The 12,287-nt window shown below is 42.4% G+C and overlaps 1 long non-coding RNA gene across 1 annotated transcript; it reads left to right on the top strand.

Moving 5' to 3' along the window:
- Positions 1–307: 307 nt before the first annotated feature.
- LOC128316016 (uncharacterized) lies at positions 308–11,910 on the top strand. The gene is made up of 3 exons (XR_008299345.1): positions 308–632; positions 6,365–6,405; positions 11,226–11,910. It is a non-coding gene; the product is annotated as an uncharacterized LOC128316016 (long non-coding RNA).
- Positions 11,911–12,287: the final 377 nt, after the last annotated feature.

Genomic DNA, 12,287 nt, shown 5'->3' with positions numbered 1-12,287 from the left:
ATGAATTACAAACTTGAATCAATCTCGGAATTTCAATACTCGAAAGGATCTTGGAAATCATCTGTTCCAAGAGCAAAAATTACAGAAAATAAATGGTCAGGTGGAGAAAAACCTTCTGACTAGGGAAATGCACAAAGAAACACAGGGTCAGGAGGCAGTGTGCACAGAAGTTTGCATAGACCAGCCTGGGTTCAAAGCTCAGGACTGTTTCTTGATGGCAGTATAAACTTGGCTGAGATGTTTGATCTCAGTGAGCGTTTATACCTCTGTAAAACAGGAGGGGCAGCATAATGTCTGGGACACCATGTGGTGCCTGGGACATCAGTGCTCAGTAAATATTAGCTCCATAGAAAAGGGAACTCCACAAACAGAATCTAACTGTGCCAAACTAACACACTGTGGATCACTGGCCTTTCTTTTATCTGTCTATAAAAGAAAAAACAATATACAGTAGATCGAAGTACCCAGATTTCTGGCCATGAGAACAGGACATGGTACCCGAGGTCTTCCTGGAATTAAAAAAAAAAAAATCGTCTTCATAGGAGGATCCACATCTCGGCAGAGAAAGCAGCCAGATCTCTTATGTAAGACATGAGGACCCAGGGAGATGATGACTCTCTTCTTTTATAAGGGTAAGTGAAGCTTCTTGCAGTGGCGGTTAATGCAAAACTGTCTCAAAGTTATATAACTCTGGGCCAGGAATTTACCTGGCTAACAAAAGTTCAAAATGAGCCTCAATGGTGTTCAGTTTTAGCCTAGAGATGAACCAGTGTTGTATTAACAGTGACCTATTGAGAAAAGGTTAAAGGTGAACCAGTAAGACATAACTCTGTGTTTGTGTATCTTTATATCTTAACATAAAGTTAATTTGGCCTTATCCTATAACACTTATTAATTATGCTGAGGAGGGCAGCATAAAAACACAGAAGAATCACAGACTGGAATATAACAAATCCTGGGTCTATCCATTGGTACTGTGAGATCTTGGATGAGAGATATAATCTTTGAACCCTCAGTGTTCTCATATGCAAAATGCGGGAGGCCATACCTGCCACCTCGGTTGCCGCGAAGTGATGGCACACTGTCTGCCGCTTTGTTGTACCTGATTTGCTTCTTTTTCCCATTTATTTCACATTTGTGATGTTAATAAGCAGCTCTATTTCTGAGTGGGAAAGAGGGCTGTCCTTGCTTTATTCGGTTTCCCACACTGATAGGAATTCTAGTCACTTCAGACCAAAGCCACGGGATAGACAGCCCTCTCTACTCAGCAACAATGTACCTGAATTACAGACATAGTGTACGTGAGGGGATTATCTCTGGAGGATAATTTCCCAAACCTGAACCTACAGGGTCAGAAAAGACAGCTGGACTTGGAGCAAGAGATGAGGGTCTTCATCCCATTTCTGCTACTAGTTTTTTGGTGGTTGTTGTTGTTGTTTCCTTAAGTGAGTCACTAAACACTTAACCTGTGTCCCCAGCTCCAAATCAATAAAATATGAGGGACTGTTTTCAGACTAGACAATACCCAAAATCCCTTGGAGCTTTTTTTTTTTTTTTAATGTTTATTTATTTTTGAGAGAGACAGAGACAGAGAGTGAACAGGGGAGGGGCAGAGACAGAGGGAGACACAGAATCTGAAGCAGGCTCCAGGCACTGAGCTGTCAGCACAGAGCCCGACACAGGGCTCAAACTCATGAACTGTGAGATCATGACCTGAGCCGAAGTCGGACATGCAACCAACTGAGCTCCCAGGCGCCCCAAAATCCCTTAGAGCTTTAAAAATTCCATGTTTTTACAGTTGGTTCCTGCTGTTTGTTAAAATGTTGGACTACACTCTACTCCAAAAGCCACAGGGCCCTGGTCTATGTCCTCCGCCTTGGTTCTAGTCATGATTTGTTCCTTAAGTTAGTGACTCCCTATAAACAGCAATTGCACAGACAGAAACCAAGTGAGCCAGGGTCACTGCTGTACCTTCTGCTTATTCTGGAGATCAGCAAAAGCTGGATGAGCTGGGAATAAATGAATCTGCCATGAAGACAGGATTTTATTGTGAAAATGAGTTTTCTGATGAGTTTAAAACAGCAAAAATGCTCTGAAGCCTACTTTAAACCTAAATAATGCCACATGGATTAAAAAACAAAACACGACCTCCCATACCTCTGCAGGTTTTAGCTCCCTGTGGCTGACATATATTTCACCAACTGAATCCTCACCCTGGAAAAAATTTTTGTCAGAATTCAAAATAAAATGAGGGCATGTGCCAATCAGACCAATGGAGGACAAGAGCTTTGGTTTTATAGAATGCTAACATCTCAAAAACTAAGTAGCTGACTTATCATTGTAGCCTTGCAATTTTCCCAACACTTAGCAATGTTCTGTGCCTGGCAGGCTGGGAGTTCTTTGAAGGTAGAGATGATCTCTCCACATCTAACACAGTGCCCTGGTATATTATAGATACTTGCATTAGTGTGCTAGGGCTACCATAACCAAGTACCAAAGACTCGGGGTGGGGGGGAGGGGGCGCTGAAACAACAGAAATTTATTTCCTCACAATTTTGGAGGCTACATATCTAAGATTAAGGTGTCAGCAGGATTGGTTTGTTCTGAGGCCTGTCTTCTTGGCTTGTAGATGATGGTCTTCTTCCTATGTGTTCATGTGTCTTTCCTCTGTATGTCTCTGTCCAAATCTCCTCTTCTTTGAAGACACTGGTCATAGTATATTAGTGCCCACCTACTGACTTCATTTTAACTCTTTCAGGACCCTATGTCCAAAACCAGTCACATTCTGAGGCACTGGACTTTAGGATTTCAAAATATTCATAAATTTGCAGTGGGTGGGGGGTGCCACAAAATTCAGCTCATTGGAGCTGATGAGTAGTGTTGGACGAGTAAATGGTGGAAGGGTAGGTCGATGAATAGATGGACTGGATGGATAAAGAACCAAGTGGTCAATAAACACTTGGTGAATTGAGCAAATTCACATAGGCACTTGTGAAGATTGGGTTTTGCTATAATGTCATCTCAAAGCTTCTTACAATATAAATTTTAATCCAGCTTTATAAGATGTCTTTAAAAATTAATATTCTCCAAAAACTTATGAGGCTGATGAAAAATAGTTATACACTGACTTACCAATGCCATTTTCACTTGTAATGACTTCCTCAACCCAAGAGAATATCAGTGTTTGCCTATAACAAATAACTACTACTGCTCCCATAAATACCTACAATTTTAGAAATTATATGAGGGAAGCAGAAATAACTAAGAAAATAGTTTTAGTTGGATCTGTTCAGTGATATTTCATAGTTCATGCCTGTTGTTGTTTGTTTTTAACAGTACCTGACTTGACCTCAGTTCCTAGATTGCCTTAACACTCTGATTCCATTCAATGAACTACGGAAACATTCCTACAGAATTGTAGGGAAGGCAAAAAATACTCTACCAGGGATCTCAGTGAATCTCTCCTCTGATTCATTTTGCCACTTTGAGTGTCTATTATGTCTCTGGTGGTATAGAAACTCACAAGCCCTCTCTCCACCCCACCTGCCAATACTCCTTCTCTATCTTCCCATCTGGCTATAGGATGAACTTGGTCATATGCAAACCTATCAAGGTGGTTGTAGGTGTGCGTCTGGATAGAGTCAGCAAGGTCATTGTACTGCCTGCCCTGCCCCACGATGTCCTGAGTCATGGTGCTGGCTGCCAGTCTGACTCAGTGCCAGCCTTTGTCACAACAGGAAGTGCAGCCAGAGGACACACCCAGCCTTAATGAATGAACTGTTTGTAGCACAGCTAGGACGATACTGATTCACGGGTGTTAGGGGACCATGTGGGCACTCACTCATTCATTCCTTGCTCATCTATTCCCTATTAGACATCTTGTTCAGCAGATAGGCAATAATATAAACTTCCCTTGAAGCAAATGTGTTAATTTTAAAGGGTTCCATTATGATTATACCTATTCTGTATTTAAAAATAACAACACAGAGATAAATGGACAGTGTGAGTTCTATCTGTATAAATGTGATGAGGTATTAAAATTTAAAGACAAATTTATTGTGGTCCTTTGTCAATGACAGTGATGAATTATCCTGGCTAGGACCCTCGGACAGACTGGCTGCTCTCAATTTAGGATTAACCCATTAGCATTATCCCTCGGCTGCCTTCCCCAGAGGCTTCCTGAGATGAGACACGTCACTAGGCATGATGCCATTTGATTTTGATTACATGTATAAAACAGGCCCTGCTGTTCTAGGTTCTCCCCATCAGCAGAGTTCTTTACCCATTCCCACATACTTACACATTTGTACTGGGAATTAATCAAATACGTTCATGTGCTGTAAAACGTCTTGTCAGGAATTCAAACCAAGTGATTTCTGACCTCTCTCTGTCTGCCTCTCTTTTTAAAATGCGTTTTAACTGTCCTGTTGTAGACATGCTTTATTGTAAACCACTTTACATTCTTTCTGAGAGTAGGTGGCATATAAATCATAATTGAAGAAAAACCTTCAAAACAACATAATCCCAGAGCATGAAAAGCTCAGTGGGGAAGCAGCAGGACAGAGGGCTGCTTACCCTGGGGCCCACCCAGCTAGGCACACCTGTCACTCCACTACCAGGCCCCACTCTCTGCAGGCCAAGGGATGTTGGAAGAACCATCCAGAGGTCTGTTCAGAGCCCTACTCTGCCAGATGCAGAGCATTTAATTCACTCAAGGCTTGCTCTGATGACAATCTCACATGACAGAAGGATAGGGACCTATTTTTAGCCAATAAGGGAGAACTACATGGATGACAGAGTGGAGGTGACTGGCACTTGGAAGACAAAAGGAATCATGTCATCATATGATTTGTAAGAGCCAAAGAAGGGAATAGGAGCATCTTGTGTTCCTGAAACTGTAAGCAAGCAGAAAACTCCACAGGTCCAGAGAGAAGAAGGGGTGAGACAATGGACTTAAACTCAGCATACTGTGAGTATGGGCAGCATACTGTGGAGGTTAAAGTGCATATGCTCAGGAATCTGGGCAGACCTGAGTCAGGCTCCTGACTCTGCCCTTACAACTACACAGATACACTTCCCCGTATCTCAGGTTCCTCAGTAGAGTCATAAGTAACACAACCTCCCGTAAGAATTAAATGAAGTAAGGCACAGAAAGCCCTTAGCACAATGTCTGAATCACATAAAGACCAGCTATCATTGTTGGTGTTGTTGGAACCATTGTTGCAGACCTCCTATGTGTAAGGCACTAGGCTAGATGCTCTTTGACCCCATGGTCAGAGACTCTAATCAGATAGAAATTGATTCTAGAAATATTGGAGGTTCCACATAATATAATCCTGACCATCTACTCATACATAATTCTAGGGAGGAAGAAGAGAGGGAATTATCCAAAGAAATTACTGTGTGTTCCAATCAGCTTATATTTTATATGGACACTTACAAAGGAGGGAGGAATTTGAAGCCAAGAGCAGGTATAAAGGAATGGCATGAAATGAAAGAATCAAGTCAGGGAGGTGGGAGGCTGGGGCCTGGGACTAAAGCATACATAGAACAATAATAAGAGCCACTGGGGTGGGCACAGAACGAGAAAAGGACAGGAGAAGTGTTGGCCTATTACTTGGGGCAGACGACACAGTTAACTTGGAGATGATACGGTGAAAACAGAATTACTCACTTCCTAGTTTGGCCCCGTCCTATCAAGAAGAATGATCTGCAAGCCAGGAAGGAGAGGAAAAACATGGCCAAGAGGAAATTAAAGTCTGAGATAGTAAGGAGATAGGAGGAGAGCACCTGGCTGCTGTCTTGAAGTCTCCAAACACTGCTCAATTGCACCTCAGCACCATCTGAACATGCACCCAAAACTGACTGCAACTCGGACAGCAAAATAAACATCCATAAAACCCTAAAAGAACATGGATTTCGGGGCGCTTGGGTGGCTCAGTTGGTCAAGCTTCTGACTTCGGCCTAGGTCATGATCGCGTAATTCGTGAATTCGAGTCCCACGTGCAGCTCGGTGCTGACAGCTCGGAGCCTGGAGCCTGCTTCGGATTCTGTGTTTCCCTCTCTCTCTACCCCACCCCTGCTCATGCTCTGTCTCTCTCTGTCTCTCAAAAATAAATAAATGTCAAAAATAAATAAATAAATAAAAAAGAACATGGATTTCATCAATTCGTGAAAAAAAGTAGCAATGAGATAACATGAGAATTTCTGAGGCATGGTAGAACTTCCAGAAACTTGTAGAGAAACAAAGGTCTCCGTTATAGTAACAGACATGTTTAGCAAAATTTTAACAGAGATTGGATAACCTTGTACTACTGATCCAGGAAGATTAATACTGGTCACACCATCCTCATCTAACTCACAGGATTCCTCAGATGGGAGCTTTGTGCCACGGGTGTTACAGAGGTAGGAAATGGTAACACGTGAAGCTGTACCAATCTTCCTGAAGCAGGTAGGGGAGAAAGGCTACATAACAGAATAATCAGGAGAACTCAGAATGGCTCAACTATAGTCTCCAAATAGGGCTGGAAAAGAGGCTAGCATAAATCTAGAGAAGGATTTTAATGACATTTGACTCTGTCTTCAGTGCCTTTCTGTTCAGTCTGCGATCTTGACTTTCAGGACAAGGAAGTTTACTGACATCTGCTGGGAGAAAGACCAGGAGGCAGCCGGTGGGTGGAGGAGGGGTTAAGAGCACAGCTGTGGAAGCAGAGAGCCTGTGTCGGGATCCCAGCTCCACTCTCTACTGGTTGTGTGATGTTAAGGAAGGTACTCATATGCTCTGACTCAGGTTCCCCATCTAGAAAATGGGGGTAATAATTGTACCTACCTCACTAGATGACATAGGTTAAATTAGTATGTATAAAAGGACTTAGACGAGTGCCTGGTTATGAGAGCTATCAGGATCCCAAACACCTGTTGCAGGCTAAAATGGTGGAGCCCCGCAAGATGAAAGCTGTAAAGAGAAAATATTTGTGATAAATTACAGAAGAATGATTAAGGCAAGGAAGAAAGTGAGTCAGGGTAAGGGAGAGGAGGTGGGGGAAGTAGAGGTACTCTAGGAAGCTGGTTTCTGAAGGATGGTATTAGATCAGGGACTGAAATGAGGAGCTGAGCCAGGTAGTGCTGCAAAGAGCAAAGACCCTAAAGCAGGAAAAGGTTGGGGCTGGAAGCAAGTACACGTGGCAGGAGCCCAGAGGGCATGCTGCAGAAGGGAAGACACTGAGGTCAGAGAGGCCTGCACACACACACCTGCCAGCCAAGGGAACTACCGGGGGTTCTCCTTACGTGATATGGGAAGCCACTGAAGGTCGGGAGCAGGTCGTTAGGATTTTCAAGGATCACACTGGCTACTTTTTGGAGAATATGCTGAAGAGGGGGTAAGAATGGAAGTAGGGAAATCAATGTGGGGGGATAGTAGTTTAATAGTTTTCTGGTATTTTAAGAAACAGATGATGTTGTCTTACGCTGGGAGAAAATGGTAAATGGTGGAAGACTCAAAATATATGTTGAATAGTGTGATCCTAATTTTATAAAAAAGAAATACACCCCACATGTATACTGGAAGGATACATATGCAGATATTAATAGTGATTATCTCTAGATTGTGCTATTCACGGTGACTTTAATTTCCTTCTTTATGATTTCCTGCACTTTTCAAAGCTTCCACAACAAACATAGTACTTAAGAAATTGGGGGGTGGGGTGGGGGAAGAATGACATTTTTGGAAAAGAAAAAGACAATCATCCAAGGACAAGCCAAGTGAGGTGAGGATCAGTATAAGGCTAAGAGATGTTGAGGACTTGACTGGCAGCAATTTCAATACCTACTGACAGTATAAATGATTAACTAAATAAGTAATGACTGCAGGCAATAGGATATAATATTAATAGGGACCTCCTTCCCTGTGGAAGATGACTGTCCCCTTCCCCTCTGTTATCTATTTGAGTCTGGGTACCACAATCTAAGATCTAAATGATAAATGAGCTAGAGGAGAACAATCAGGATAGGGAGGGGATTTCAAACCACACACTGTGATAGTAGGGGTAGCTACCACCCACTGAGCACCCACTCTGTGTCAGGCACTTTTAAAATGTGAAGGAGTTAAATTATGAGATGCTCATTTGAATGGAAGAAAAAAGGTGGCAAATGCGTGTTTTTCTGAGCACTAGTGGAGCTAGTGCATTAACCACTTTACCATACTTTTATCACATCTAATCCTTACCACGATCATGATATTCTTAGATAAGTATTATCTCTGTTTTTGAGAGCTGAATTGAATTCATGAAAGGATTGAACTCGTGAAACTGAATTAAGGAAACAGCATTACATCACTGGGCTCGGGAACCAGAGAGCGCGAGTTCAAATCCTAGCAGCTATACACGACCTTGGGCATGCTACTAAGACTTCCTAACTCTCAGTTTCTTCATTTACAAAAAGGGGGCTATGATACCTACTTCATGTGGTCGTTTGAAGATTAAATTAGTTAATACATTCAAACACTTAGCACAGTGCCTGGCTGTTGGTACACTCAATCAGCACCTAAGATCACTCTGCAAGTTGGGGAACCAGCAGAGAAGAAAAGAATCTGAGGGGCCTGGGTAATTACTTTCTAGCAAGTGAAGGTCTGTCACAGGGAAGAAGAGAGGCTTATACTGACTTCAAGAAGTAGAACCAGACTCAGGGAATGTAAGTATAATAGGGCGTTGGGTAGAATGCGACCCGAAATTAGTCAGCTAGGTAATGCCAAGTTACTTTTCTGCCTAAGCAGATACCTATCTCCCTCCTTCAGGGAAAAGTCATTAAGTGGTCACTCTTACTTATGATGCTGTAAGATGCCATCTAGAGAGAGAACCGAGTAAAGCTTCCTGTGGCTTGACAAAGCCTGCATGTCTCGTACCCCTTATTATGGAGAGCATGTCTCTAATGAGACGAGATGTGGGAAAGTACGTGGAGTTCAAGAGTCCCCCTGATGGACATGCCTGAGTGGCTCAGTCTCTTGAGCATTGGACTCTTGATTTCAGCCCAGGTCGTGATCCCAGGGTCACGATCCCACATCATCAGGCTCCCACTGAACACAGAGCCTGCTTAAGATTCTCTCTCTCCCTCCCTCTGCCCCTCTTCCCCACTTCTGCTCTCTTTCTCTCTAAAATTAAAAAAAAAAATTTAAGTCTCCCTGATGGGTTAGGATAGACCCCATAAGAAGCTTTCTGGGAAAAATGGACCTCAAAAACCCCAAAGGGGTAACTCACCATGAAAAAATGGGCAATCTGGACTGAGGGTCTTGGTTACAGAAGGGATACAGGGTAACCCCTGCAGGAGTTGGAGAGGGCTGGTTCCAGCACAGGCCATGGCTGAGGCTGGAAACCCTTCAGGGTGTGGGTGTGATTTGAGAACAATGACTGAGCACTATGAACTAAAAGAGCTGTGATCTTGGAGCCCAAGCACACATACATGTAGAGGCTCTAGGGCAGCAAGAGAATCCTGGCAGCAGTGGGGAAGTGGTGGTGGACTGTGTTGAGCCAGTTTTCAGCAACACTGGCCAACCACTCAGACTCAAGACTGACCCTTTGGAATGAATTAAGACCAGGGTGTTCTTGGTGTTCTTGGATGTTTAGAAGAGGTGGGAGGTGGTTGGGGCTTTAAGAGAGAAATTTTGGAATCTCTACTCATGTGAACAGCAAGGTGTTCTGGCAACTGAAAGGGGGAAAAAGATACACCTATCATTTGTATCCTACCACACAGAAACTGGTGAGGTAGCTTACATCAGTCATGTACAAGTAATAAATAAGACTTGATTAAACTCAACATTAAGGACTTGTTTAAAATCAGAATTAATAATAACAGCAAGTATTTATTTGATGCCTATATCAAACTTTTTACATGCCTTACCTCATTAATCTTCATAAAACCGTATGAGATAGAGATGATTTTTATCACTATTTTACAGATGAGGAAACTGAGGCTGGGAGAAACTAAAACACCTTTTGAAAGTCACACTGTAGACATTGGTGGAACATGAATTAGCTGATAGGGGCACCTGATCCTATCCTTTTAACCAATTCAGCAATCTACGCCCCTGTAAAGATGGAAAGGGAGATGAATGCAACATGGCAATGACGTTGTTAGGATTCCAACAGATGAGTGTTTGCAGTACAACACCCATAAAGTCTTTCTTATGCTGCAACACTGAGATATTATGCTTCCTTTGCAACCTTAAGGACCTGTGCGCTTCATTTATCTCTATAGAATTGCTATCAAAAGGAGTTGTTTGATACAAGTGGAAAATAAGCATAGGACCCATGGCTAAGGAATATAAAGATAAACCACATATGGAGACACATTCTAAGTCTGTAGTTCAAATTTCATGACAATGACCTTCAGAGGAGCAGTATTTGTCCACTCAACAAATATTTATTACATGCCTTCTCTGTGCATTGTTCCAGGTGCTTGGTGTATCGCACTGAGCTAACCAGACAAAGATCCCTATCTTTGTGGATTTTACAGTCTTGTGGGGGGAGAGAAAATAAACAGTAAACCCAATAGCTGAGTAGATTATATAGCATATTAGAAAGCTTTACATACTTGATCACAGTTGCAGTTTTAAATTAGGCTGGCAGGGGAGACCTCTTTGAGAAGGTCATGTGTATGCAAAGGCCAGAAGGAAGAGACAGTCAGTCATGTAAATATCTGAAGGAAAAACATTGGAGACAGAGGATACACCCAAAGCTAAGGCCTGGGACAAGAGCCTGTGTGGTTGGAGAAGATGCAAGGAGGCCCATGAGACTGGGGCAGGGTTACGGAGAGGGTGAGGAGTAGGAATAAGGTCCAAACAGTGAGGGAAGAGTGGCAGGTCCTCCAAGTAAGATGAGGAACTGTCGTTGGGGTTTAAAGCAGAGGAGTGACATGATCTAACTTGCACTGAATATATTAAAACTCACTGCATTTCATACTGTTTTGACTTGAACATATTCTTTATCAGTGAGATCGTTGCTCGTGAGGAAATGTCAGCGTGATGTACAGAGAACCCCACCAGGTCTTGTGATTGGAACGGAAGGGGAGGGAGTTGGTGGATTTGAGTAAAAATAGTTTTGTCATTTAGTTCAAAGAGCCACTGGGAGGAATAACTAATAACAATGGCTGTAAAGGTCACTGCAAATATGAAGTGCTATCAAATGCTAACTACCACTTAAAAATAAAAAGCCTGCCATTATTCTTTGGTCCAGGGGTCAAGACCTCTAGCAACCTGCATGCCTTGGCCAGCCCATTAACACTTTGGTGCCTTTAAAGGACTTTTCCCTTAACCTGTGATATCCAATGGCTGAATCTCCCACCTACAGCCCCAGTGGAAGGAACCAAGCTTTACCCTGTGTACTCAACAACAAAACATAATCGTAAGGGTAAGGGTTGATGAACGTTTGTTAAAATTAAAAAAAAAAAAATCTGAAGCAGTGCTTACAAGACTCTCTGCAAAGCCTTGAATGTTTAAATGAATGACATGGGGATAGAAGTAAAAAGCTCTTGCAATGAGTTGTTTACACTAATCCGTCGGGTCATGGAAATTTTGCTCGAGATCTGTTTGTGTGGGAACAACACTGGAATACTAGCTTGCCGGTGCCAGCTTTGAAACCGACACAATGAATAGCTATTGTTCTAACACAATCCGGCTGCTCATGTCTACACACTGAAGATGACCTTCCTCTTTAGAAATAACTTCCAGCCATTATATAGTTTTTAAAATTGTTATTGGTGTACCCAATGTTCTGGATGCCTGGGGAAGAGGAAAACTACATAAAGACATTTCAGACTCTCTCCTAAAAGGATTCTACAACTTCCCTATTTTGTTAAGTCACCCAAGTTACTGCATTCCTGGCGTAATGAGAAATGGTGGAGGAGATATAAAATAAAGGGAGAAGGGAAGTAAATTATTAAACACCTATTAAGTACCAGGCAGTGTGTTAGGATATCATTTCATTTTACCATCACAACCCTACCATCCCCTATTTTACAGATGAGGCAATTAAGTCTTAGATTAAGTAACTTACTTCAATTATTTAGTATGTTTTAGAGCTGGGATTTGAACCTAATTCTATTGACTTCAATTCCATGTTCTCCTGCCACGTGGATCTGCCCTCAAGAAGACTGTCATCTAGTGGGTGAGGCAAGACTTACACACAGAAATTAACTGGAGACAAACACCAGCAATACGTAATCAAATGCTTAAGCCACATGGTTGATACGCCTTAATTCAATTCTACAAACAAATACAAATGCCCACAAAGAGCAAG

This window comes from Acinonyx jubatus, chromosome B3 (assembly GCF_027475565.1).
Source record: "Acinonyx jubatus isolate Ajub_Pintada_27869175 chromosome B3, VMU_Ajub_asm_v1.0, whole genome shotgun sequence".
Lineage (NCBI taxonomy): Eukaryota > Metazoa > Chordata > Mammalia > Carnivora > Felidae > Acinonyx > Acinonyx jubatus.
The sequence above is the reverse complement of the archived record's forward strand: the minus strand, read 5'-3'. Positions and strand labels throughout refer to the sequence as shown.